The 12399-nt window shown below is 52.2% G+C and overlaps 1 pseudogene; it reads right to left on the bottom strand.

The window, feature by feature from the left end:
* LOC132334605 (zinc finger protein 850-like) overlaps positions 1-12399 on the bottom strand; it is a 144689-nt pseudogene that overhangs the window by 49782 nt on the left and 82508 nt on the right.

Here is a 12399-nt window from a genome sequence, read left to right as displayed (position 1 = left end):
GAAATGTAAGAGGAAACAAATGCCCAAAGAGCAGAAATCCCCAACCATGTCCCATCCTGTCCTGGAGAAGCCAATGGGACAGAGCCATGTGGCTGGAGTGTGTGTATTGCACTCTGTATTATTAATTTACTGATGCTAAGGATTTCAGCAGGAAACTTCCAGGGTTCCCAAGACTGTCCTAGTGGCTGTGATCACAAGTTATTCACCAGTGCCACTTGTTCAAGAAAAGCCTTTCTGAACAAGCCATCTCTGAGGCTCTAGCTGGTGTATTTTTGCCTTTCAGCTGCTTCCCTCTAAGTTCCAGAGGGAGAAGACTCCCAGCAGGAAGAAGGAGGCCAGCACTGGGGGGAGTATTCTGCCCAGAATTGGCCCATTTCCAGACAGGAGTGAGACTGGTCCAAAGGTAGCCTTTTCCTGCTCTTTCCCTTTCTGTTGAACATGAAGTTTGAAGGGGGTGTGTGCTTGTGACAGGCTTGCCTCCAGCAAAACAGCTCAGTTTCCAGGTGCTGTTGTCATTGCAAACTGCTGGAAGGGGTGGACTGGGAGTCCTGGTGTGCACTAAGCAACACAAATAACCTCTGCTGGAGCTGCTGGGCTGTGCTGGAGTGTAGCTGCCATTGCTAACAGGGGGAAGGCTGGGGACACAAAGGCACAACATTGCCATTTGCCATTCTCCTGCTGAGAGAGCCTCCTCTAGCTTTGGTGTGGTCACTATCAAATGCTTGGGGTCACAGGATTCCCTCCAGAGTGGCAGTGTTGGCCTTTGAAGGCCAAGGATGTGCAGGAATTACTTCAGATTTAGCAAAACAAATTGCATTCCTGCATTGGGCTGGAAGAATGTGTTGGACCCTTACAGGGTGTTAGATTATGCAGGCCGCCAGATGTGCAGGGGACTGGCCCTGGGCAGAGAGCAATGGATGTGCTTTATCAGGATCAGTGCCTACTTAGAGGTGTGTTTAAAGCTGCTTTTCTGGCAGGATGGGCTCAGTAGAAAGCACAGTCCAAAGGGGTAGGTGACCAAGGTGGGCTGTTGAGCAGGAAATTGGCAGCAGGAGACATGGAACAAAGTGGTTAAGGATTGTCCTGGAGAGGGGCATTGGGAACACCTCAGGGAAGGGCACAACTAAGGGACAGTGTTGCTCAGCCATTCCCTTCAGCAGAGTGTGTCTGCTGTGAAGTCCCATAGGAGACCTGCTTTTGACCTCCTCTGGTCCTGTGCTCTTCTTCTGATGTTTAAGTTCTAGAGCAAAAAAGATATTTGCAGTTGTGTGGGCCTGGGTTTCCCTGTCTCAGAATAAAGGACATCCCAGAATTTTTTCCCATGGAGTCTCCTGTAAATCCATGGGTTTGACTTACTCCATGAATGCTCAGTCAGTGCCCCAGAGCTCTGTGACCACATGGGCACAGGGCTGTGCTTAAGGGAAGTGCTGCCTGGCATTGTGGAGAAAGAAACCTGGAGAAATAGATGCCAAACGAGCAGCTTGGCCTGAGCCTGCTCTGTGTGGCCCAGCAGCTCTGGATCACTCAGAGCAGAGGTGGGTGAGCCACTGTTTGCCCAGTGTGGGCTGGGCAGACGTGCTCTCCCAGAGTCTGTACTTCCCTGGGGATCAGTGGAAGATTCTCCTTCATGAACCTTCCTCCCAGCAGCTGAAGCTCTCCCTGCTCTCTCTCACCTCTCCAGCTGCCGTCAGCTGCCCCGAAACAGAGCTGGTTTGGGGTTTCCCCACCAGAGCTGGTATTTCAGAACTTCGTCGCTTGGGAGGTCTCTGAGATGGAGCTGTCTCTCATTAATAAGGACAAGGTAAGTGCTGGCACCCGGAGCTTTAACACTGTGCTGGAAGAGGAGAGTGCTGTCATTCCCTGGGTGTACAGCAAAGCAAGTTGTCTGCTGCAGCACATGCAGAAGAAAATGTCTCAGCACCTTGTTCTGCAAGATGCTGGAAATCTTCCTGTGCTGGGAATTGTCCCCTGATTTTGGCCCTGCATTGATGGTGTCTATCCCAAAGGAGTTTCCTTCTCTTGCAAGCTCTGCATTGACAGGAATGTTGAGGGCTGTACAGTTCTTTCCTGCTCTCATGCTGTGCCTTGAGTCTGTCCCACACCCTGTGTCTCCTTGGTTAATCTTGGCTCCTGGTAGGAGTCTCTGCCTCTCTCAGCCAGTTTGGCTCCCTTTGTGCAGCTGACAGTCAAAGCTCAGGGGCTGAGTCTTCTGCACTTTGTGCTGGAATCACTTCTCATCAATGGCATTGGCACTGCAGGAAACATGTTCTGAAAGAGCCCTGCAATCAGGCTGATGGAGCAGAAGCAGTGAGAGGCCTTTAGGTGCCACTTCAGGCTCCTGCTCAGCTTCATCCAGTTCTGCTCAGCTTTTCCAAAAGGAACAGAGTGCTCTGCTTTCCCTTTGGAGAACCACAGCAGATCCAAAGCCATGTGCTCCTGGAGGTTTCCAGCTTCACTTGAAGAAATTGGGATTGTTTTGCATTTTGCCAAGAGAGCTGAGAGGGGGGAAAAGTTGAAAAATGTCAGCAGTTGTGTTCCAGCGTAAAGAGGAAAACTTGAGACCGTTGGAATTTCAGTCAGGGAAAGATTTTCTCAAGGGGGGCTTGTGCCAAGTGTGGGCTGGTGGGAGGAGACAGGAGGGAATCCAAATCATCTGGTTTAGACTTTTGGAGAGCATTTTGGTGCTCAGGGGTTGATGCTCTCAGTGTGCCAGAAAATGCATGTTTGCTGTGTCTGTGAATGCCAGAGGGCAGAACCTGGCCTGCTGGCTGCAGGCAGGAATGCCCAGCAGCCCAGCCTGCCTGCACAGGCAGCAAGAAGGCCTGGAGAGCCAAGACTGGCTTTTCATCCTGGAACCACACTGTCAGTCAGTGCTGGTCATGTTTCTCCAGGCAGAAAAGGCCTTTGAAGCCCACAGTCAACAGGCACAGCCTGTCTGTGTTTCTGTCACTTTTGGCAAGCTGATTGCTCTCATGGTTTAATGATTCTTCCTTGCTGCTTTACTGCCCATTGCAATTCTCTTTGCCATCTCCTTGTTTTAGGGGTTGTCTTGCTGTGTTCCTTCCTTCTTTTGCTTTTCAGGTTTGCTTTTCTTCCCAGTAAGGCCACAGGGCTTGGTCTCCTCTCTTGCTGCTCTGCCTGCCTGACTGTATCCCCACAACATCCTTACCCAAAGCTAGATTTGCTAGAAGGGAATTTCTTCCTTCCCCCAGGACAATGTGCTGGTTTGCTTTCAGGGAGCACATTCCCCTCTGGAACATGACAAGTGCATGGCTGTGTGGAGGCAGAAGCCAGCAGGTTTTTTGGCCTTGTTGAATAGGCAGATGACTTCGTTCAGGTGCTCTGTCTCCATCCTGCTGGTGCTGACCTGCTCAGCCCTTCCTTGCCAGCAGGCACTGCCCTACTGGCCGTGGCCAAAATGCTGGAGGCAGACAGAAGGGATTCCAGTTCAGCCTTGTGAAGGATGTGCCTGTGCCTGCAGAGCTGAGAGTGCTTTGGGAAGGGGCCAAGGAGGGATGTCAGCAGGGCACGGACAGGTCTCCTCTGGTCCTGTTGGCACAAGTGGCACAATGATCATTTGGTGTCTTTGCTGCAGATTCCTTGGCTGGTGAAGGTATCCATGGAGAGCTGCCCTTATTTCCAGCTGGCGTGCCCCAGGGATGTGTACCATGTGGTGCCAGCAGGCTCCTCTGCCCCTGTGCGCATCCGCTTCAGCCCCGCCGAGAACAAGGTGAGAGTGGAGGAGCCAAAGCACAGAATGATCTGCACAGCCATTGTTTTCCCTGCACTCTGGCTCCAGCCCATTGCATGCTGTGAGCTTGGCTTCAGGCCATGGGCAGGCAGCCTGCAGCCAGTCACACCTTGGCCCCTGCTGGCAGGCACTGCAGCCAGGCCTGACAGGCTCTGCTTCCCCTCCCTGCACATCCCTGAGCATTCCCAGGGGAAGATGCAGAGGGAACAGGATGGAAATGACAGAGGGCTGTTGATAGATGTTGGGCCATCTCTAGGTCTAGGGGAAGGGGTTTCATGATGATGGAAAACACCAGAGGAACCAAGAGGTCAGAGAGCTTTCCTCCTTGCTGACTGGCACCAGCTTCCCTGCCTGGCCCTGGGCTGGAGCAAAGACGGTGCTTTTTCACCCCCTCTGCTCTCCAGCCTTGCAGCTGTGCTGTCCGAGAGCACAAGTGAGCATGGTACAGCTGCAGGGCCAGGGCAGAGGATGTGCTGTGCCCGTGAGCCCGGCCTGGCACAGGCACACTGGGCTCTGGGTGCCCTTGGTCAGCAGGAGGTTGCTGAGCTGCAGGGGACTGGGACACCTGCCTGAAGGAGCTCGTGCAGGGCAGGTACAAGCTGCAGGCAGAGCTGTGAGCCCAGGGCTTGTGGCAGTGACACTGCTGGGGCTCTGTCTTCATGCCTGTCCCTGTGCTTGCTCTGTCAGCTGGCACCCATCCCGTGCCAAAGGTGCTTTTGTGGGGAGGTTTGAACAGCAGTGCTGAGGCCCTGGCAAGTCTGATCTCAGTGCTGGGATCTGGAGGGTTCATGTTCTGATCTGGAGGCTTGTTCATAGGGAAGGGTTTAGGACATGGCATGGAAGGGAGGAAACCTTGCAGGGAAACAAAGAGAGGCCCTTTCCAACAGCATCCTGCTACCTCTTGGCACTGTTCTTCTCCTGGCTTGGTTGGAGAGGCAAAGTTAGAGAGGAGTTCTGAGCCAACTGATGTTTCTACAGCAGGCCAGAGGTGCAGGATCTCTTTGGGTGCAGCTGTTTTCTCATTTTCCTTTTGCTGCTTAGAGCCAGTTGAAGACTTTGTCCTATTCTCAGACAGTTGGAATATAGAAACCTAGAGGAATGTCCTGTGTTCCCAAGCACCATGTTCTTTAGAATGAACTTAGGAATTGTTTAACAATCATTAAAATTTAGAGTAAAATTGTGGTGGCCTAGGGTATGGGTATGACCTAGTGATACAAGAGCTGAATGCCACAGAGATAGGTTTTGCAAAAGTGCCCTGGTGCCTTTAAAATGTGACATATTAGTAGAACTTAGTGCTCATTTTAGGGTGCAATAGGTAAATCGATGCCCTTGGAGCATCAATTTACCTATTGCACCCTAAAATGAACAATAAGTTTTTCTTCTGCCATGGGGATGGCACTAAATGCCCTGTGCTGAGGCAGTTTCTTTTCCTGCAGGATTATTGCCACCAGCTGGTCTGCATGACATCAAGGGAAAGGATTGTTGTGCCAATTCGGGCCATTGGTGCCCGAGCTGTCCTGGACTTCCCTGCCCAGCTGGATTTCTCCAAGTGTGCAGTCCAGGGCAGCACCCAGAAGACTCTGCTGGTGCGCAATGTCGGTACCCAGGCAGCTCGTTACCAGCTGAGCACCCAGAGGTGAGGCAGCTCATCTGTCCTTGTGCAAAACACCTTTGGGGGACAGCAGAGCTGGGAAAGAGCAGCAAAAGGAACCAGAGCATTGCAGCTGCTGCCCTGCAGCCTGGCTGGAAGGGAGCAGGATGGATGGCATCTGCTCTTGCTTTCTGTGGCCTTGGAGCTTTCTCTGTCCCAGATTTGCTGGAGGCTGCTGGAACATGTTGGTAGCTGGCTTGCACCCTCCTGAGCACAAGCAGCTTCTGAAATGCTTCCTCAGCACTGTCAGCCAAATAGACCCATTCCCTGAGAGGCCACAGGCACGTGGCTTTCCAGTGGTCCTGGAGGGGACCTCTGGCAATCATCTGAGCAAACACACTGCTCAAAGCAAGAGCAGAGTCTGGGGACTGCAAGGTGCCATTGGGAGATCTGGACCTGGCTTTAGATGCCATAGAAGGGAACAAACATATCAATGGACCTAGCTAAAAAGCAGAAGAAAACAACGTGTTTTTCAAGAAAACCCCCTCCATCCCTTATCTTTTCTGCCTGTCAGGTGCAGTAGTGATTCATTGAGAGGATGGATCTAACAGGGTGAGAAGTGTCTTAAGGAGCAGCTCACAATGAACAGAGAAAAGGCCAAAACTGAGCTTGCCAGCCCCATCTCTTGGCAGTGGTTTTCATTTGGTTATTACAGTGTCAGGGATGTCTCCTGCACAGCTCTTCTATCTGTGGGCTCAGGGAACAGCTTAGTGCTGTTGGCTGAAATTCAGAGGAGTTGAGAGATGACTGCTACAGCAGGAACAGAAGAGTCTGGTGGGTCCAGCCCAGGGTGGGATGTAGCAGGTGAAGGGGCTGAATTGCACTCAGTTTTTTCGGCCTGAAACTGAGTCCTGGACTTGGCTGGATCCTCTTCTCCTGATAATTTGAAAAAAAGAAGACACCTTCTTTCTCAGGCAAGCCCTGAAGTCACCTCCAGGAATGTTCTTCCCATCCTGCCATCTGAGGGCAGGAGCATGTAACAGGGGGCAGGAGTGGGAAGGGAATGGAATGGAAGGGAGTGCTGAAGCCTGGCCAGGGATTCCCCTAACTGGCAACTTCTCTGTTCTGATGAAATTTCTGGCAAAAGACTAAGGGAAGAATCCTGTGCCTTGCCCCCAGCAGGCACTGATCCCCCGAGCCCCAGCAGAGAGCTGCAGCAGGGCTGGCATCAGCCCCGGGGCAGATGCAGGAGCACGTGCACTGATCTGGCTCTGGGGCTGCTGGGGCCTTGTCTTTCCTCCCCTCCCTCCAAAGTCTCACGTCCAGCCCATAAACATTGCTGGCCCAAGGTTTCTCCACCAGCCAGCAGTGATGTTCTCCCCAGTGGCAATGGGAACAGCTCAGCCCATCATTGCAGCAAGAGGTCCTTCATGAGCAGAACCTGAAGCAAGTTCATCAGCTGTCACTGCTGACATGAGCAAAGCTCAGCTTGCCAGATGTTCCCTTTGTTTTTGTGTGTGATGCATTCATCACCAAAGTCCCCAGAAGACACTTTGAAGTGACAGATTGACCAGCAGCAAAGCACCAAGGCCAGGAACTTTTGTTTGCTCAGTGGGGCTGTAGAAGAGCACAAAGCCCAGCAGCTGCTGGGCAGAAGCACTTTTCCCCTGGGCTGTCCCTGAGCATCAAAGCACAGAGTCTTGTGTTTGTCAGGCAAGAGCTCTTTACCTGGTGATCAATGCTGATTGCTCCTGGTAAATCCAAAGTGCACCAACACAGTTGCATAATTATTTCCAACACATTGCACAGAGTTTGTCCGGTGGGCCAAGCAAGCAGTTACCAGCCTGCATGACAACCCAGAGTCCCAGACTGCATTGCTGGTAAATACACAGAAACCTCCTGTTCTGTTTCCTTGATGTGCTCCTGCTGATGGTGCTTCATTGAGCTGGGATTGGACCCTTCAGACTGTAAATGGCATCCTCCTTTTGGGTCTTGTTTCCAGGTCACTGTATTGCTCTAATCTGCAGTTGCACTCTTTCAGAGTTTTGATTGCTCCTTTTCTTAGAAAAGGAAGCTCTCATTGAAATGCTGATAAAATGTGTCTTTTTGGCTAAATCAGGATGTTTTCAATGGAAAAGAAACCAAAGAACCACACTGCAACAGTAACTATTCCTTGGTCTTCAGGGAATAGTTCCTTCTCCCTGTCTGATTGCTAGGCTGTAATCTGCCAGGACAGGGAGTGCCCTAACGTTTGCATCTCCTGAGATGAGGTTCATAGGCAGCAGGAAAAGAGAAATTCCTGAGGCAGTCAGTGTCAAGTTGTCATGCAGATAGCTCTGAACCCTCTCTGTGCTCTTCAGAAACCATTCTCTGATGGGATTGGTGGCAGTGGGACCCTTGAGCCTCATTGCAGAGAGCTGGATGCAGAGTATGGGGGAGCTGAGGTCATTTTAACCCCAGGATCTGGTGAGGGCTGGATCTCCTCAGCAGTGGCTCAGTGGCTGTTTCTGATGCTGTCTGTTCTGGCTGTCTTCTGCTGCCTGTGCTTGGTTTGCTCCCTGCTTGCCCCAGGGAGCTGCAGTGAGCTGCAGTGCAGAAGGAATCTCCTGGCCAGGTGTCCCCCCAGCCCTGCTCCCTCTCTCTGTGTTGCAGTCCTTTCTCCGTGGTGCCGGCCACAGGAGCTCTGGGCGCTGGTGACACCGTGCAGGTGACAGTGGGATTTCACCCGCGGGCCAGCGGTGACCATTGGGGCTCCCTGGCAGTGAGCTGCAGCACAGGTGAGTGCTGGGCCCTGCACGGGCACAGGACAGTTCTGCACCATGGCTCCGTGCTGTCCCATCCCCTGCATTCCCTCCAGAGGTACCTCCCCTGCTCAGCTTCACCCCAAAGCAAACTGAGAACTCCTTGGTCTTTAGGGGCTTGAGAAAGTGAATCCCCTCTAACAGGCAGAGATTTTGGACTCCTGTTGTGCTGGGAGTTGCTGAGTGGAGGAAGGAGGATCCCTGATTCTCCACTCCCATGTGGCTATGCCTGGCTGAAGTTTTATTTGATTCCTGGGCAGTGCTGTAGGTGAGGTCTCCATCAGACTCTCTCCAATGCAGTGGATTTCTTGCACACCTCTGTCCCATGTGTGTCTTCTCCCCTGGCTTGCCACAGACCCTTTTTCTCTGTGGCCCTTACACATAGATGTAGTTTCTGTCTAACAACATTTTCAGGTGCTCTAGTTCTTTTTTTTGTGACGAACCCAAACAAACTTCTCCCTGTCCCCATTTCCCAGGCTGTTCCTGCTGTTGCAAACCTCTCACATCTGTCTCCCATTTGATTTCTAGACTGAGGAATCCCATTCAGTCTTAATGGAGAAGCTGCTCTGTACTTACTCATCTTTCCTTTGTCCCTTTTTTATTTCATTTGCAATGCTCCAGCTTGGTTTTTCAGATCAGAACAATATCAAATATTTCAAGACTGATGAGGCTTTGGCTTTGGCCAGGGAGATGATGATGATGATGATGATGATTTTCATGGTGTTCATTTTGCTGTGGTTTGTCACATTGCAGAGCCAGGCTGGTTGTGTTTCCTCCCCTGTGTCCCCTCCTGCTGGGGGCTGTCACTTCACTTGTTCCTCTGGGCCTCCTTTTGCTGCCCACCTGCCCCCAGGCATATTTGCTGGTCAGCAACAAGGGATCCAAGGGATCAGGAGAGACAGAGTCTGGTGGGATGCCCAGGGAGAGTCTGGGCAAGGCAGGACTGAGCAGGGCTCCTCAGCCCTGTCACCTGAAGGACTTGGATGCAGAAATTCTGGTGATCTGAGTGGGTCACCGGAGCACGTGGACCAATCTCCCTGTCCATACTGTCACCTTGGGGCCAAATCTCCACAAACACCCTCAGAAATAAGGTGTTTAAGGAGCTGCTCAGGACATCCCCACATTCTACACACAGAGCTGTCAGGATGGGATAAATGGACTGATCCACAGAACTGCTCATTCAGCTCAAAACTGGGACACTTTCTTCTGTGCCCTGTGGTTTGCTCCGTTCCTTGTGCTTCCATCAGGCAGTGAGCTGAGCAAAGACTCCCCTTTGCTTTGTTCCAGGGGAAGAAATTATCCACACAAAGCTCCACGGAGAAGCTGTGGATGTCAACGTTGGGCTGAGCACAAGTTCCATGGAGCTTGACAAGACTTTCATCACCATGTCAAGCCACAGAACTGTGTTCATTGAGAACAGGAGTAACATCACAGCCCACTTCCAGTGGAAGGCTTTTCCTAGTGAGGAAGAAGAGAATGAAGAGAAGAGGAGGTTGGTTTGAAAGATGCATTTCAGTGAGATCCATGGCCCAAGAGTGAAACTAACGTTTGGCCTCAGGGGGGCGTTGGTGCTTTTGAAGGGTTAAGGCCAAGCAAACCATCCCTGGCACTGGGGTGTGTGTCCCTGGCCTTCAGGAGCTCAGCACTCAGCATTCCAGTTCCATTGATACTCCAGCCAGGGATGGCATTTTGGGAAGGAAAGGTCGATTGTGATGACTGGATTTCCTCAGGTTCTCATTGGGCTCTTGTCTCTCTAATCTTCTTCCTACATGACCTGGCAACATCCCTAAACATTTCCTGAATTGCCAGCCCCTTTTTCCAAAGGTGATACACCCTCTTCTTTCCCTTAGTTCCTTCAAAAGCATGGTCCAGGAGAAGGTGGCAAAGGTGCCAGAAGACCCCATGCTGTTCTCCCATGACATTTTTTCCATCGAGCCAATGGTAAGTGATAGCTGAGAACCTCATTTTCCTCCTCCTCCTCCTCTTCCACTTGCTCCTCCCAAGCACCCTGCCCCCGTCCCCCTTCCCCCGGCTGCAGTCACTGGGCAGATCCTCAGCTGGCCCCATGTGGTGGGAGGGAGGACATGGAGTTTCTGGAGTGGCTGCAGAGCTCCCTGCTCAAAGCATTTGTGCGCTGCAGGCTCAAGGTAGGGCTGGGAGCCTGACAAAGCCGAGCTCTGCTGCCAGGCTCGAGCTGCTCAAGGCACTGTGTGTGTGTCCCTGCAGTGTCACAGGGAGCAGTTATTGCAGGCAGGGGCTCCCCCAACACGTGGGGTTCAGCAGAGGCTGTTGGAGCACTGCCAGCTCACACACTGACCTGAAGCTTGCCACGGTTCCCTGGCAAAAGGAGGTCAAATTCAGCCCAAGGGTAATGCCAGAAATGCCAATCCCCTCCTGTAAGCATGCCTTGCACTATTTCTGAGTCTGCCTTCCAGTGTCATCTGTGAGCCTGGACACCAGGGTGCAAGGCTGAAATGGGCCTTTGGAGTTCTCCTGCACACAGGGACACAAAACCTTTTCCTTTTCTGGTGATGCAAGCAAACTGCCACGTGCTCCCATCAAGCAGAGCCCTGATTCTGAGTGCTGGCATTGTGAGAGATGATGAGTACCTGGTGTGTGCACAGTGCAAAATCCCTTCTCATCTTGGAGTAAAGCCCAGAATAATCCCAACCTCTGCTTTCTTTCAAAACAGCTTAACTAATATTTGCATTTCAAGGAAGGGCATCATGTTCTCTTCTTGATCACTCCTATGGCCCATCTAAGGCCAAGAGCCACCAGTGCACAGGGGCAGTTGCATCCCACTGTGGCTGCCAGCAGCATGATGTGAGCAAGAGCTTGTGTCAGAGCAGCAGGAATCTTGTGGAGAGTGGGAGCTGATCAGCTGAGCATTGAGAGCTTCCAGCGCTGGGTTGAGCTGGGTTTGGAGGGTTTCCTTGGCTCCTTGGGTGGTTCACTCATCACTGATGCTCTAAACAAAGGCTTACAGGAGTGTGGTCGCAAACAAGCAGTGTGAAGTGTGCAGAGCAATGTTTTGCTGTCTCTCTCTGTTGTAGGAAGGAGAAATCGGGCCGAATTGTTCGGCCGAAATCAAGGTGACCTTCAAACCCCTGGAAGCACTGGAGTATGGAAGTGTGGCTTACTGCAGCATCTCAGGTGCAGCTCCTTTGCCCTGCTTCTCTGCCCCTCAGTGAAGCCATGGTGCAAGCCTGAGCCCACTGGGCTCCCATGGAACTGCTGGGAAGAGTCCCTGGTCAGCAGGGACACCTCCCCCTAGACCAGGAAGCTCCAAGCCCCATCCAGCCTAGCTTGGAGCACTTGCAGGGCTGGAACCCCCACAGCTTCCCTGGGGAACCTGCTCCAATCACTCACAGTAAAAAATTCCTTCCCTAATATCTAACCTCAATTTCCTTTCTTTCAATTTCTACCCATTACTCCTTGGCCTGCCACTCCAGGACACCAGAGATGTTTTAAACTCAGCAAAGTGGTGGCTCAAATTGGAAAGCAGCCCGAGGAATGGGTTAGAAATTAGAAGTCAGCCCCAAGGGATATCTCCTGAGGGGAGAGAAGGGTCCAGATCTTCTCCTGCAGCATCAGGAGCTGGTTGCATCCAGCTCATTCAGGCACTAGCACTGAGGCAGCCTGGAAAATGCAGTGTAACAGAGGGAATGATTGCACTGCAATGGACATCTCTCCCCAGGCCGTGAGAGCAGGCTGCCCCTGCAGCTCCGAGGGGAAGGCCAAGGACCCTTGGTTGAACTCAGCTCTCAGACTCTGGACCTTGGGAACGTTTTTGTCAACACCCCCCACGTCTATGAGGTGAGCAGCAGGACTTGGGATGGATCCTGATGGCTCCTGAGGCAGCAGCAAGCGTGCTGGAGCTGTGGAATTCCTGCCACCCTGGGCACTTGTGAGCAGGGAATATTTGATGTCCTGCTCAAATCTGGGGGGGGTCAGAAAGGTGTGTCTGTTGTTCCTGAAGCCCCAGTCCCTGCTTTTGGGCAGCCTTCCTTAGGGATCAGCTGGGAGGCTTCCTGCACTACAACCCCTTGGCCCATGAACCCAGCACTGGCTCCAAAAGCTGCATGTTCAGAGGCTTTTGTGGCAGTGCAGACACAAGGTTCCTTTGGCCTGGGCTCTGCAGAAGCAGCTGACACAAACTGGCTGCCTTTGAGCTTCAGCCCACTGCAACAGCTTCCAGGCAAGTGTCTCCTGCTGATTGCTGCAAGGCACAGGAAAGCCTTGGGAGTTCTCTCCCT

The sequence above is a fragment of the Haemorhous mexicanus genome, chromosome 16 (assembly GCF_027477595.1).
Source record: "Haemorhous mexicanus isolate bHaeMex1 chromosome 16, bHaeMex1.pri, whole genome shotgun sequence".
Classification (NCBI taxonomy): Eukaryota; Metazoa; Chordata; class Aves; order Passeriformes; family Fringillidae; genus Haemorhous; species Haemorhous mexicanus.
Note: the sequence above shows the minus strand (reverse complement) of the source record. Positions and strands in the feature narration are given on the sequence as shown.